Below are 15279 nucleotides of genomic sequence, written 5' to 3' on the forward strand. Positions count from 1 at the left end.
TAAGGCTATTTGATAAACACCAATTTTGAAATTTATCCAAATCGGATTGAAGTCTAGACTGGGCTAGTGAATTTATACTGAAGACAAGCTTAACGTCATGAGTGAACATAAATAAAACTGAATTTTTTAAGGCAAGGGGCAAGTTCTTAATAAACAGAGTTAAGGGTACGATGGGCACCCCAGATGTGGCGCGGACTAAACGCGAGGTGACATCTTTAAAGAAGACAGGTTCGGTTCTCCCAGATAAGTAGCTCGAAATCCAGATAAGAAGATCAGCTGGTAATACCAAAAGACTGAGTTTACTTATAAGAAGCGAATACTTATCAGAGTCAAGTGCTTTACTGAAGTCAGTGTAAATGTTGTCTGTTTGTAAGCCATTCCGGGGCCCATCCGTGATAAAAGATGTAAGCTCAAAAAAGTTGTAGCGGCGCTTCATGAAGCCATGCTGGCATGGAGATATTATTGAACTACATAGATGTAGCAAATGTGGAGTTAAAAAGCTTTGGAATTGGTAATAATTTAGAGATGCCTCTATAATTTGCCGCGTCGGATTTTGTCCATTTTTTATGCAGCGGAATAATGAAAGATTCCTTCCACATAAGGGTAAAGATTACAGTTTTCAGCGATAGATTAAGGAGTTTAAGGAGCGGTTTGCACAGAGCCTCGGCGCAGTTCTTCATAACACAGCCTGGTACTTCAACAGGGCCTGGTGAATACACGGGCTTGACCTTAATAAAATCCGATAACACACTACTTTGATCGAAAGATGGCCAAATTATAAGGTTGGCTGATTGGATATTATAAGTGTAAGGGTGAGGGAAACTGCTGCTAGGTGAATACGTTGTTTAAAAAAACTGTGCAAAGTGATCGGCCATGAACAGAGTTCGCATATGAGTTCTCAAACGTAAGCAGGAAAGGAAAAGATACATGTTTGCGCTTATTGTTTTTAAAGTTATTAAACTGCTTCGGATCCTGAGTAAAATGAATCCGGCAGCGGCTTATATTACTCCTACAACATTCTGCGTTATGCACGGTGAAATTGGACCGAGCTACTAAGTATTTTGAATAACTTAATGTACAGCCAGATTTATGATTATTTAAAAGTCTACTCATAATGTTCTTTAAATTTAAAAGGTGCCTTGCATATCAAGTCGGATTCGTTGAAGCGGAGGGATATTTCCAAGTCAAGCGGTGCCGTAAAATATTTTCAAGGTGTCGGGTCAAGCAGCCGCCGGAAACAAGTTTGGCCGGCAATAATTTATTGAGTTCGTGACGTCACTTTCTTTTATACTTATGTTCGCGTCGCCCGCTCTCGATGGCACCGCAGCATCAAGCGTTTAGCCGTACTCCCGTGTTTGTATTCTAATTCGGTCTTCACCCCCTCGCAGTCACATCTATACATATATCATTTGTATAAACCCAAACCATTTCAAATAAATTGTATGAATATCTCTAAATTGAGCTGTGCTTGTTTTTACTAAAGCCAATATTTAGAACGTTGAACATAGCACCCGAAAATGCTCGGTAACTGAACATTGGTGAACCCCGAAGTGCAGATCGTATACGTTTGCCCAAATTAGATTCCATAGGAAGTCCCATCCTTCTAACTTGAAAAACAACGAAGTTATGGCATTTCCGATCAATCAGTTATATGGCAGCTATAGGATTTAGTCGACCGATCCCGGTCGTTCTGACTTATGTACTGCCTGCAACAGATAGAAGGGTGTGTGCAAAGTTTCAACTCGATAGCTTTAAAACTGAGAGACTAGTTTGCGTAGAAACAGACAGACAGACAGACGGACATGCTCATATCGACTCAGGAGGTGATCCTGATCATGAATATATATACTTTATAGGGTCGGAGATGTATCCTTCACTGCGTTGCACACTTTTGACCAAAATTATAATACCCTCTGCAAGGGAATAAAAACATTATTCGGTTGGAGATTTGTGCGAAAAATATTAGCATCTGTTGACATACATACATACGCTGTTTGCAGAGTGCTACAATCGCTCATACATATATTACTCCGTTATATAGAAGTGGCACTGTGGGTCTATACAATAACTAAACAAAATAAAATAAATTTTTTGTTGCGAAAATGAATCCGTTTTTCAATTGGGCCTCTCCGGGAAGGAAAGTATTCCTGAGCCAAAGTGCGGCTGTCTTTTTTGATGATCTTCAAGGGTTGTTGTCCTCCTTAAAATCAGTGGAGACATTTCCGGAGTCGACGTTAAATGTGCGGCTCAGCGAATTGGAGGGAATCGTTGCGGATTTCAAGAGCATACACAAGGAGCTGTCCGAGATGGATGTTGCAGAACTCAGGAGCGATCTGCGCGTCAACTTCAACGATGCGGCGAGGGAGGCACGCTTCATCCTGGATCAGGATATTAGTTTGACGCTGATCAACGTATCTTCTGCCACCAATTTCGATGCATCGTTTGGCAGAACCTTTCAGGCGTTGCCGCCACTGCCACTTCTCACTTTTAGTGGAGGTTATGCGGAGTGGCTTGAATTTCGGTAAATGTTCTCGACCATGATGTCACAAACCCATTCATCAGTCGGGTCGAGAAGCTTCAACGGTTGCGGTCCTGCCTTCGTGAATCTGCCTTGGAGACTGTTCAATCGTTGGAGCTCACGGACAAAAATTATGACGTCGCATTGGAGCTGCTAAACAAAAGGATTAGTAATCTCAGGCTCATTTTTCAAGCTCATGTTAATGAAATAATGAATCTGAGGGCCGTAGAATCCGCATCGGCGACGAGGCTTCGCGAGCTTTCGTTCAAATTTAATTCGCATATGCGAGCCCTGGCAAGCAAGGGCACGACGAAGCAGATTGCCAGCTGCATCATAATCCAAGTGCTGTTGCAGAAGGTTGATGATGCCACGCAGTCTAAGTGGAAGAATATGCAAGCCGACTCGGATTCCTTGGATTCCATTCCAACGTTGGAGTCCATCGCCAGTTTTCTTGAGCGAAGATGCCCGACCTTGGAGAGCATGGATTTGCCGACGACATCACATGCACCAAACTTTGCGGTAGGACGACGTAGACCCTTTCATCCAGGTAACTCTGCATTTGTGATCACAAACTCTTCCGCATGCATGATCTGTGATGACCATTCTCACGTGATAAACTCCTGTCCAAGGTTCTTAAGCTTGTCGCCTGAGGATCGTTTAGGCGAAGTTAGGCGATTGGATTTATGCCGTAAGTGCCTTGGATCTGGGCACCTATCTCGGCATTGCAATGCGTCAAGCTGCCGTGCGTGTGGACGCAGGCATCATAATCTGCTGCATTTTGGTGGCAGGTCGCCAGCTCAAGACCAAACCCCTCTCCTGCGGTTTCCACAGGTGCGCAGATGTCCCACAGGTGCGCTGCTGAGGACGGCGTCCGGAGTTACAAGGCGGGCAAAAAACAAATGGTGCCTGCTGCCCCTTCATGAAGTTGTTGAAAGCTCATCTTCCAACGGGGGGAGTATGTCGGGTCAAGCAGCCGCCGGAAAGAAGTTTGGCCTGCAATATTTTATTGAATTCGTGACATCACTTTCTTTTATACTTATGTTCGCGTCGCCCGCTCTCGTGCATTCGATCGGCCACCTGCCGATCGGTCGACGGTCATGCACTAGCGTTTGACTCTCTCTCTCTCTCCGGGCTCTCTCGATCGCTCCGCAGCATCAAGCGTTGGGCCGCGCTCCCGTGTTTGTATTCTAATTCGGTTTTCACCCCCTCGCAGTCACATCTATACATATATCAATTGTATAAACCCAAAACATTTCAAATAAATTGTATGAATAGCTCTAAATTGAACTGTGCTTGTTTTTACTAAAGCCATTATTTAGAACGTTGAACATAGCTCTGATCCGAACACAAGGTGTAATAAAATTTTTGTTATGCGATGTTTATATCCTCGCATCTCAGTAAATCATACCAATCAAATTCCGAAAGTAACTTATTTAATTTTGTTCGACCGTAGAGGGTTTTGCGGCCACTACGTCGAATTCGAAGTCGCGGGCAAAACCGTAGACCCCGGAGTCGTATTCAAGGAATGTATGAAATCTGACTAATTTTCCTGGATTCTGCAAGGGACTGATCGGGTTGACCAGGTGCTTGCTGTGATCAGGCTGGAGTGGATGTGGGATACTTGAAGTCCTGGGCTGGTTTTCCTTAAGTACAGATGGTATGGTGGTTCGGCTGATTCCTTATCGGCCGGTCCTACCTGTGAACCGTTTCACGGGAGTAACACTTGAAGTAGACTGGTATGCCGCGGGTTCTACTTGTAGTCCGTTTACACAGGAGCCACTCGAGCCGTCCATGATGAAAGTTTTACTGGTGGTCCGTTTACACTGGAGACGAGTCACTCTGATTTCGCAACTATCTTTATTTCAGAAGAACAATTCTTTTATAAGATGCTAAATTATACATAATTAAATCTAGAAATGACAATGTTATGGACGTGCTAAATCTAATATTAATGCTAGGGTCGCCCACCTCTGAGTCTGCTGACTCAGAATATTTGTTCATGTACTGCTGAACATGCATTTCGGCTTGGCTAGCTGGTTTTTGCTTTCTTCGGTCAGTCAGTCATTCTTCCCGCTGATAATGCTGATTTCTGCTTCTGGTGCTGTCTACTAGTGCTGTGTTATTAGGTCAGATATTGTTTTATGCTTATTGCTAATTATTACTAGGTGGGCCTGTTAACTGAGATTAGTTTATCTCGTCGCGAAAACCCGAAAGAGGTGGCAATAAAATTTAAATATAGCAACTACGAGAAATACGTGCACTCGGTTCAACTTTATAAATTCGAAAATATTTCTATTAAAAGCACTTAAGCCTAGCTTATCTATTGCGGCGAAGCGGGGCGAATTCACGAGAGAGCGCAAGTGAGCTTTTCTTGTGCTCCCGCTCCGCCCTATACTAACTTATACTAGACTTTAATAAAATTCAAACTTAATATTCTACATTAATTCTACACCGGCCCCGTTGAAGGCGTCCATCAGGCTTCAACCACTGGCAACCTCGCCAGCTTGTGGACTGCTCTCCTGAAGACTGCTCCTGCACTAGTCCCGACGTCGGTGACCCTGACTCTTCCGTCCGCGCCGGCGTGAGTCTCGACGACCCTGGCGGTGATCCACTGCTGGGGCGGCTGGTTGTCCTCGGCGACCAGGACCAGATCGCCCTTCCTGGCGTCCTCCTGCTCCCGCTGCCACTTCGACCGCGCCTGTAGGCCCAAGACGTACTCCCGGGACCATCGCTGCCAAAACGATTGCTTGATTGACGAGACAAGCCGCCATCGCCGCAAGCACGTTAGACCTTGCGATGAGCGGCCCGCCTGTCAATAGGTGCCCGGGAGTCAACGCCTCGCCGTCGCTTGGGTCCTGGCTGAGGGCGCCCAGGGGCCTCGAGTTCAGGACGGCCTCGACTCCAACGAGAACGGTCTGCAGCTCCTCTGCGGTCAACTTCGCGCTGCCCACCGCTCGTAGGAGTAGGTGCTTTGCAGATTTCACACCTGCCTCCCATAGTCCGCCCATGTGCGGAGCCCGCGGCGGTATGAATGCAAATACGCATCCTTTTCTTGATGCGTATTGCCGCAGCTCGTCCGCCTCGTCCTCGACTGCTGCCGCAGTGCCGCGAGGTGGCGACTCACTCCGACGAAGTTCGTCGCGTTGTCGCAGTGCACGATCTGCGGACATCCTCGGCGCCCAACGAACCTTTGGAAGGCCAATAAAAAGGAATCAGTTGACAAATCGGAAACTACTTCTAAATGTACTGCCTTGGACGCAAAACAAACAAAAAGGGCAATGTAAGACTTGTAGGGTGGTCTACCACGAATTTTCAACGTCGTTTCAATAGGGCCACAGTAATCCACGCCACATATGGAGAATGGGCGGAGAGCACGAACTCGATCTAAGGGTAAATCTCCCATGATTTGAGTCATCAGATGAGGCTTGCATTTAAAACAGCGTACGCATGACCGCACTATCTGACTGCAGACTTCCTGCGCGTTTACTATCCAAACGCGCTGTCGCAAGAGACTCACCAGTGCTCGTGGACCCACATGAAAATTCGACTCGTGCAAGTATCGGACATAGTTCTGAACAAATTGAGAGCGCTTCGTCAACAATACTGGAAACTTGGCATCGTACGAAATAGGAGCATTAGCTAGTCGCCCCCCGACCCGCAACAACGAAAAGGAAAGCCCAGCCTGAGACGTTTCATGGACAAATGGACTAAACTTCTGTAGGCTTGGGCTAACAATAATATTTTTTCGAATATTTTTAATCTCCTCCTGATACTCGTGCTCTTGAACTATCTGGACAATTTTGTTAAAAGCTTCTCCATATTCGACAGGTAAAGGTACATTATCAGAAGCAACTACTAATTTTTTACACTTTTTTATAAAGCGGATCACGTAAACTAACACTCGCAGCAGTTTTAAGTGAGAGGAAAATCTTTCTATCACTTCCAACAAATATGAGGTAGAGACCATTGCAGTCAGTCCGACTGCATTCTTCTTTGCTTCCATCTGCAAGATCTCTGGTGACGGATCAAACCGGGGGCTCGTTGGCCTGTGACCTGTAAACCAGATTGATTCTATCGTTTCCTTTACGTCTCCACCTCTTGACACAATATCTGCCGGGTTCTGTTTAGTTGGTACATGCCGCCACGTGCTATCCTCTGACCACTCTTGAATGTCAGATACTCTATTTGATACGAACGTAGTCAACGACGATGGATGGGAACGAATACAATGAAGACAAACTTCCGAATGTGACCAATAAACACTTCGTTCGATCGGTGCTTTGGTAAGAGGTTTTATTTTGCGACAGAGGTCCGCGAGAAGGTGAGCGGCACATAACTCAAGACGGGGGAGCGTCTTTGTCTTGAGCGGCGCTACTTTCGACTTTGCAGTCAATAATGAAACTTTACTACCTTCTGCAGATTTGCAACGGATATAGACGCAGGCTCCATAGGCTCTCATCGATGCGTCAGAGAAGGCATGAATTTCAATTGGTGACATTGGCTCACTCATCACAAATCTCGGTATTGAGATATCTTCTAACTGTGACAAGGCAAGCTGAATTTTGTTCCACGCGGTTTCCAAGTGCAGTGGAATCGACTCATCCCAATCTAGCTTATTAAGCCAAAGTTCCTGCAACAGGATCTTTCCTTTAATAAGGATTGGGCTTAATAAGCCAAGGGGGTCGAAAATTGGCTTAACCGTGCTCTCGGATGCAGTAACTTCAGGCGAGTTTGAAAAACACTTACTCAATTCAAACCCAGCGTTTTGAAGAACCTGAGTTACTTCAGACTTAATTGTCTTTAGCTCCTCCACGCAACCAGCACCCGTTAACATGTCGTCGACGTAAAAGTCAGACCCAATAACTTAAGCAGCTCGAGGGAATGTATTTTTCGCGGATTCACTCAACCTCTTCAAACACCCTATGGCCAGGGATGGGGCTGGTGCAGTGCGATAAGTAACGGTGTTGAGCTTGCACAATTTCAAGGACTCAGACGGGTCTTTTCTCCACACTATCAACTGGTATCGTCGATCTGCTTCATTTACCATAACTTGACGATACATCTTTTTTATGTCGGCTACCAAAGCGAATTTGTTTAGCCGAAATCTAAGGAGAGTTGAGTAAAGCTCTTCCTGAATTGTTGGACCCACCATCAACAACTCATTTAAACACTTCTGTGTGGATGTCTTGCAGGACGCATCAAAAACGACTCGGAGTTTGGTCGTTGTACTTTGAGGCCGTAAGACACACTGGTGGGGAATAACGTAGTGTGGAGAAGCAAGAACGTCATTGCTTGTAGGGGACATATGGCCTAGGGATTCGTATTCTTCCATAAATTCCAAATACATTTTCTTTAAGTTCGGATTTCGAGATAATCTTCTCTCGAGCGACAGAAATCGGAGTTTGGCTATCTCGAATGAGTTGCCCAAAACGCTTGGATCCGACTTAAATGGAAGTTTAACTTCCAATCGACCTGAAGGCTGTATTCTTGTAGTCTTCCGATAATGTTCCTCACATAGCTCTTGTTCTGGCGACAACATCTTTTTAGAAGATGGAACTTCTTCCAACGACCAGAATTTTTTCAAGTTTTTGTCTATTGACTCTAATATTTCTTCTTGGCATTTCAGACTAGAGACCGGCTGTTGAGGAGTTGAGGAATTTGCAAGATATTTTCCCTATTGAAATTTGCGTATTCAAATATGCAAAAGTAACATAGACAGTTATGCTATATATTCACTTGAATGTAAGGATGTAGCAAGTGTATACACACTAAAAATGTGTTCCTTGTTTCTCGCCTATTTGTTGATATCTTATCCTCTTGACATTTTACTTCACTTCGTTTCTGGCATCGAGAGCGTGTGGTTTATAAAATCTTTATTGTGTGTTTTATTTATTCATTGAGGGTTTCTGGTTAATACTTAATTGTATTACTTATTTATTAACAAAACCAATAGGTTATGGGCCCAGACACAACTACTGTGAATAAGTAAAGCATACTTATATACATTTAATCAATTCGCAAGTTTTTTTTCTGGAAACGCTTTGACAAATTAGCCGCAAATCACCACGTGGCGACAGGACGGTGTTACAAGATAGTGCTACTGTTGAGAAACGTTATTGCTAATCTTACAATGGATAAAGGGAAAAGAAATATCAAACCGTTTGATGGTGACAAATATTCAATATGGAAGTTTAGAATGAGAGCGTTGCTAGAAGAGCATGATCTTCTGAAGGTTATAGATGAAACGCACGAAAAAGTGACTGATGAGATAAAAAAGGCAGATACCTTGAATACCTAAGTGATGCATTTCTATCTTTCACTAACAGTGGGAGCACTGCTAAGCAGATTTTTGCAAATTTAGATGCAATTTACGAGAGAAGAAGCTTGGCATAACATCTATCTCTGCGAAAGAAACTTTTAGCCATGGAGTTAAAAGGTGACACTTCACTCCTGAATCATTTTAATTCATTTGATGATCTCATTACCGAACCTATCGCACCAGGAGCAAAATTAGATGAGATGGATAAAATTTCCCATTTACTTCTAACTCTTCCACCCAGTTATGATGGAGTTATAACGGCAACAGAGACTCTATCAGAAGATAATTTGACATTGGCATTTGTAAAAACACGACTTCTTGACCAAGAAATAAAATCTTGCAAGCAGTAGGTAAAAAGGAGTTCAAAGATACAAAATTTAACAATAATCCAATGCAAAAGTTTAAGAAAAAATTGTTCAAGCCAAGTTTCAATCCGAAACCAAAATGTTTTCATTGTGGTAAGCCAGGACAATTAAAGAAGGATTGTTTCTTTTTAAAAAGAAAGCCAAATCAGAATTCTAACGAAAACAAAAGAAAGGAAGAGCAGGCTCAGATGGCAACAGCAGCAGCAACCCAACCAGAGCGTAGTTTTGCCTTCATGTTGAGAAATGCAACTTCCAATTCAAATACAAACGAGGCTGAGTTTATACTAGACTCAGGAGCATCAGACCACCTAATAAATGACACAGCATTGTTCTCCAAATATGACCATTTGCAATCAAATATGCCCATCGAGATTGCCAAACGCGGAGAGTTTATCTACGCTACAGCCAAAGGAGTTGTCAATATTACCAGCTGCGGAAACCAAATCACCTTGCAAAACGTTTTGTATTGCAAGGATATTCCATAAGGATATCGGTAAAGAAAATGCAGGATGCAGGTATGACCATTGAATTTAATCCTGGAGGTGAAAAAGTATCCAAGGATGGTAAATTGGTTTTTAATGGAATCCGTGAGTTCAATGTACCTATTATAAAATTTCAATTAAACAGTAACGTATTTATGTCTAAAATTTCAAATAGTGCTGAGTATCGATTATGGCATGAAAGATTAGGTCACATAAGCGTAGGAAAGTTTTTAGAAATAAAGCGAAATAGTCTTTTTGAAGATACTAATATTTTAAGCAATTCTGATTTAATTTATGAATTAGGCGAGGCTTGTATAAATGGCAAGCAATCTAGATTAAAGTTTCAAAAATTTAAAAATAAGGAAAATATTACACGACCTTTGTTTGTTGTCCATTCCGATGTTTGTGGCCCAATAACACCCACTACCATTGATAATAAGAACTACTATGTAGTTTTTATTGATCAGTATACACATTACTGTGTAACCTATTTAATAACTTATAAGTCGGATGTGTTTTTCTGTTTCAAGGACTTTGTAGCGAAGAGCGAGGCTCACTTCAATTTAAAAATTGTGAATTTGTATATCGATAATGGAAGGGAATATCTTTCTGGTGAAATGCGTGATTTCTGTGTTGAAAAAGGCATCAGCTATCATTTAACGGTTCCTCATACTCCAGAGTTGAATGGTGTATTAGAACGGATGATACGAACTATCACCGAAAAGGCTCGATCTATGATCAATGGTGCTCAACTTAATAAACATTTTTGGGGTGAGGCTGTTTTAACATCAACCTATTTAATTAACAGATCCCCAAGTAGAGCATTGCAAAAGATAAATAAAACACCATTTGAGATGTGGCATAACAAAAAGCCAACGTTAAAGTATCTGAAGATTTTTGGTTCGACGGTATATGCATTGAATAAAGTAAAAAAAAGAAAGTTTGACGAAAGGTCAATTAAAGCTATACTTGTTGGATATGAACCAAATGGTTATAAATTATGGAATGAGGAATCGAGGAAATTTATGATAGCAAGAGATGTTGTGGTGGATGAAATAAACATGCTAAAATCGAGAGTTTTACATGGAAAAGTTTCGGATGTTCAAAGTAATACTGTTGAACGAAATAATGAATCTTTAACTAAAGAGAATGAAGAGTTGGATTTTCCTTTGGTGGAAAATAATGAATCTGTTGATTCTGAGTTAAATGGGCAACTCAATGAAAATTCCACATATCTTGAGAATGCCGATCCAGTCGTTGAAACTGGTGATAAATTAAAAGAAAATAAAAAGGAAGAAGAAATCAGACGCAGTGAAAGAATTAAAAGTAAACCCAAATTATCGTATCGATTTTTAGAAAGATGTCTTATGAATACTCAAACATGCTTAGATGATATTCCTAATACTTTTTCTAGTTCAATTTGATGGAATCCTGACATTAAGTGAAGACATGAAACGTATTTTGCTCGACCTATTTGATCTAAAATATCATTAATTCTAGGTAATGGGAATTTATCAGATAGTAATTGTTTATTAATCTGGCGGTAGTTAATTATTAATCGCCATTTCTTTACATTTGACCCGGGGGATGATTTCTTAGGAACAAGTAACAATGGGCTATTATATTCAGATACTGATGGTTCGTCAATCCTGTCAGAGATTAATTTTCCTACTTGCTATTTCGTATTTCGTTCACCTGACTATGTGGGCTTCGATAGTTCTTTATATAGACTGGTTCATCATCTTTTGTTTCTGTTTATAAAAATTATTTGTGTATATATCGCTGTACTGGGTGCATAAGCTAGAAAGCTGTGACTTGAACTGTGGAGGGAAGTTTTTTGAAAGTTGTGATAGTACGGATTTTTTTCTATTGTCTGAATTTGTGTTGACTACATCGTAGTTCGAAAGTTATTCATATGTTAGGTTATCTGTACTGACTACTTGGTCGGTATTTGTTGTGTTTAATAGTCTTGATGTTGCTATAGTATTTGAGACGTAAATACCATGCTGAATTTTCTGATTTGGAATTAAAACACTGTCCTCTTTTAAATTAAGTTAAATTTTCCGAATAACTTGGGATCTTGCTAGCAGAAGTACTGAATTATTGCCAGAACTATGAGCTATTGGTACCCTTATTAGAAATTTTAAATTATTGGGTCTAATTATAAGCCAATCTTCAGATGGCTTTAAGTCTAATTGACAGTATTTTTTAATAAAGTCGATGCCTATTATTTCATCGCATGGAATTGGGAAATGTGAATTTAGGATATGAAAATCGTATGGAATTATGTATTTAGTTGTCTGTATCTCCAAAGAAACTAAACCGTTAGATTTGGTTATTTCTTGACTTATGCCTTTTATGTGTATGATGTGATCATCTTGGATGTTTTGGAAGTTATCCGAAGATTCTTTTAAAATGGAAATGTCTGCACCTGTGTCTATTAAAAAGATAAGTTATTTTCCAGTAGCTACATTGAAAAACGAATATATTCTGGCCGAGATTAATAGTGTGAACTCTGACTTCTTTTATTGTTGGGTATTTAAAGGGTTTTGGGAGTTTTCCGATGTGTTTTGGTTAGTACTTTGTCTAATTCTGACATTGCTTTGGTTATTGCCATTGTGGCCTCGGTTCGAATTTCCACCCTCTCTATAGTTTCCTCTATATTGGCCTCGTCCGCTATTGTTATTTTGGTAATTGTTGTTATAGTTACTGTTGTTGTAGTTATTGTTGTTGTAGTTATTGTGATTACCACGAAAATTTCTATCAAAAGAACTTAAGCCTAGTCCCGACGTCGGCGACCCTGACTCTTCCGTCCGCGCCGGCGTGAGTCTCGACGACCCTGGCGGTGATCCACTGCTGGGGCGGCTGGTTGTCCTCGGCGACCAGGACCATATCGCCCTTCCTGGCGTCCTCCTGCTCCAGCTGCCACTTCGACCGCGCCTGTAGGCCCAAGACGTACTCCCGGGACCATCGCTGCCAAAACGATTGCTTGATTGACGAGACAAGCCGCCATCGCCGGAAGCACGTTAGACCTTTCGATGAGCGACCCGCCTGTCAATAGGTGCCCGGGAGTCAACGCCTCGCCGTCGCTTGGGTCCTGGCTGAGGGCGCCCAGGGGCCTCGAGTTCAGGACGGCCTCGACTCCAACGAGAACGGTCTGCAGCTCCTCTGCGGTCAACTTCGCGCTGCCTACCGCTCGTAGGAGTAGGTGCTTTGCAGACTTCACACCTGCCTCCCATAGTCCGCCCATGTGCGGAGCCCGCGGCGGTATGAATGCAAATACGCATCCTTTTCTTGACGAACTTCGTCGGAGCGAGTCGCCACTTCGCGGCACTGCGGCAGCGAATCGAAAACGAGGCACGAACTCGATCTAAGGGTAAATCTCCCATGATTTGAGTCATCAGATGAGGCTTGCATTTAAAACAGCGTACGCATGACCGCACTGTCTGACTACAGACTTCCTGCGCGTTTACTATCCAAACGCGCTGTCGCAAGAGACTCACCAGTGCTCGTGGACCCACATGAAAATTCGACTCGTGCAAGTATCGGACATAGTTCTGAACAAATTGAGAGCGCTTCGTCAACAATACTGGAAACTTGGCATCGTACGAAATAGGAGCATTAGCTAGTCGCCCCCCGACCCGCAACAACGAAAAGGAAAGCCCAGCCTGAGACGTTTCATGGACAAATGGACTTAACTTCTGTAGGCTTGGGCTAACAATAATATTTTTTCGAATATTTTTAATCTCCTCCTGATACTCGTGCTCTTGAACTATCTGGACAATTTTTTTAAAAGCTTCTTCATATTCGACAGGTAAAGGAACATTATCAGAAGTAACTACTAATTTTTTACACTTCTTTATAAAGCGGACCACGAAAACGAACACTCGCAGCAGTTTTAAGAGAGAGGAAAATCCTTCTGTCACTTCCAACAAATATGAGGTAGAGACAATTGCAGTCAGTCCGACCGCATTCTTCTTTGCTTCCATCTGCAAGATCTCTGGTGACGGATCAAACCGGGGGCTCGTTGGCCTGTGACCTGTGAACCAGATTGATTCTATCGTTTCCTTTACGTCTCCACCTCTTGACACAATATCTGCCGGGTTCTGTTTAGTTGGTACATGCCGCCACGTGCTATCCCCTGACCACTCTTGAAGGTCAAAAACTCTATTTGATACGAACGTAGTCAACGACGATGGATGGGAACGAATACAATGAAGACAAACTTCCGAATCTGACCAAAATACACTTCGTTCGATCGGTGCTTTGATAAGAGGTTTTATTTTCGACAGAGGTCCGCGAGAAGGTGAGCGGCACATAACTCAAGACGGGGGAGCGTCTTTGTCTTGAGCGGCGCTACTTTCGACTTTGCAGTCAATAATGAAACTTTACTACTTTCTGCAGATTTGCAACGGATATAGACGCAGGCTCCATAGGCTCTCATAGATGCGTCAGAGAAGGCATGAATTTCAATTGGTGACATTGGCTCACTCATCACAAATCTCGGTATTGAGATATCTTCTAACTGTGACAAGGCAAGCTGAATTTTGTTCCACGCGGTTTCCAAGTGCAGTGGAATCGACTCATCCCAATCTAGCTTATTAAGCCAAAGTTCCTGCAACAGGATCTTTCCTTTAATAAGGATCGGGCTTAATAAGCCAAGGGGGTCGAAAAGCTTTGATGTCACCGAAAGAATATTCCGCGTAGTCGCCCTTTGACCCATGACTGACATATCAATTTCGAATTTAAATACGTCATCTTTAGGAACCCAAACGATTCCTAGTGTTTTTGTCAGCTCTGAGTCCGAAAGTGTTATTGGCTTAACCGTGCTCTCGGATGCAGTAACTTCAGACGAGTTTGGAAAACACTTACTCAATTCAAACCCAGCATTTTGAAGAACCTGAGTTACTTCAGACTTAATTGTCTTTAGCTCCTCCACGCAACCAGCACCCGTTAACATGTCGTCGACGTAAAAGTCAGACCCAATAACTTAAGCAGCTCGAGGGAATGTATTTTTCGCGGATTCACTCAACCTCTTCAAACACCCTATGGCCAGGGATGGGGCTGGTGCAGTGCGATAAGTAACTGTGTTGAGCTTGCACAATTTCAAGGACTCAGACGGGTCTTTTCTCCACACTATCAACTGGTATCGTCGATCTGCTTCATTTACCATAACTTGACGATACATCTTTTTTATGTCGGCTACCAGAGCGAATTTGTTTAGCCGAAATCTAAGGAGAGTTGAGTAAAGCTCTTCCTGAATTGTTGGACCCACCATCAACAACTCATTTAAACACTTCTGTGTGGATGTCTTGCAGGACGCATCAAAAACGACTCGGAGTTTGGTCGTTGTACTTTGAGGCCGTAAGACACACTGGTGGGGAATAACGTAGTGTGGAGAAGCAAGAACGTCATTGCTTGTAGGGGACATATGGCCTAGGGATTCGTATTCTTCCATAAATTCCAAATACATTTTCTTTAAGTTCGGATCTCGAGATAATCTTCTCTCGAGCGACAGAAATCGGAGTTTGGCTATCTCGAATGAGTTGCCCAAAACGCTTGGATCCGACTTAAATGGAAGTTTAACTTCCAATC

This window comes from Drosophila ananassae (genome assembly GCF_017639315.1).
Source record: "Drosophila ananassae strain 14024-0371.13 chromosome Y unlocalized genomic scaffold, ASM1763931v2 tig00000098, whole genome shotgun sequence".
NCBI classification, from domain to species: domain Eukaryota; kingdom Metazoa; phylum Arthropoda; class Insecta; order Diptera; family Drosophilidae; genus Drosophila; species Drosophila ananassae.